This window comes from Protobothrops mucrosquamatus, unplaced genomic scaffold (assembly GCF_001527695.2).
Source record: "Protobothrops mucrosquamatus isolate PMUCROS unplaced genomic scaffold, P.Mucros_1.0 scaffold1399, whole genome shotgun sequence".
Taxonomy (NCBI): domain Eukaryota; kingdom Metazoa; phylum Chordata; class Lepidosauria; order Squamata; family Viperidae; genus Protobothrops; species Protobothrops mucrosquamatus.
The window spans coordinates 321,658-323,090 of NW_015387584.1; positions in this window are offsets into that span (position 1 = coordinate 321,658).

Below are 1,433 nucleotides of genomic sequence, written 5' to 3' on the forward strand. Positions count from 1 at the left end.
TTTAATCATACAATCTTTAACTAGCTCAGTTTCTGAATCCAATTCTAATAAAACATTATATATCCTTCTAATATGTCCTTTAGCATCATCCCTTACTTGTTTCAAAAAATTCCCATTTTCCATAAAAGAAGCAGTTTTTTTATCAATTCGCCATCTCTCTTGAATTTGTCTATACACAAGCCAAGAAAAGTCTGGATACAGGTTTTAATAGCTTTAGGATTTAAAAAAACTAGATAATATTTCATTATATTTAAATAGCAATAGCACTTAGACTTATATACCACTTCATAGTGCTTTACAGCACTCTCAAAACAGTTTAGAGTCCGCATGTTGCCCTGCCAACAATCTGGGTCCTCATTTTACCAACCTCAGAAGGCTGGAAGGCTGAGTCAACCCTGATCTGGTCAGGATCGAACCCCTGGCAGTGGAATGCAGAGCTAGCCTGCAATACTGCATTCTAACCACTGTGCCACCACAGCTCAAAGTTTATTCATGCTTTGGATTCTGCTATCAATGAAAAATAGGTTACAAATTTTGTGAATAAACATATACTTAAATTAATAAGAAAAAATAAAAATGAATGAAATTATGGTTATTACTATTGCGATTTCATATATTTTAAGATATTCACAAATTTACTTTATTCATTTCCTACATATTATTTCAAGCTTTCAAAGAAGTATATTGAGAGTGATCTAATGTTTACTTTTTAGTGAGCTTTTCTTCTTCCTTTTTACATAGCCCTGTAGTTCTGCAAAAAAAAAAAAATTAAATAAATATTTTATTAAGTTTTTATAGTTACAAATCTTTAGTGCTTAATAAACAAAGTGTTTAACATTAATAGTAATACAATTTCCATTTGTATCTCTACTCCATTTTTCCAGCCATTTATAGAAATTATCCCATGTTTGCAAATATTCTGTATCTTCTTCCCCTTTCATTTTCAACGTAAGTCTATCCATTTCTGCACAATCCAAAATTTTCCTAATTATGTCTTCTTCCGATTTTCTTTTCGTTTTTCCAATATTGTGCAAATGCAATTCTCGCTGCTGTTAATACATGTAATATTAAATATATACCTTTTTGTCATAGTTCTCTATAATTATACCTAGAAGAAATAATTCTGGCTTAAAATTTACATGTTTTTTTAATATTTTCTGTAACCACATGTGTATTTTTGACCATTTTTTTTTTTTGCTTTAGGGCATGTCCACCAAATAGTACATGCCTGGCTTTTGCCTACATTTCTAACAATTACTAGACATGTTTTTAAACATTTTTGCTAATCTTGCAGGTGGTAGATACCATCTATAAAACATTTTATATTTATTTTCTTTTATAATTAGCTGCCCTTGTTATTTTATACTTTCTTTCCCACAAGTTTTGCCATTTTTCTAATTCTACATTGTGTCCAATTTTTTTTGCCCAAGTTA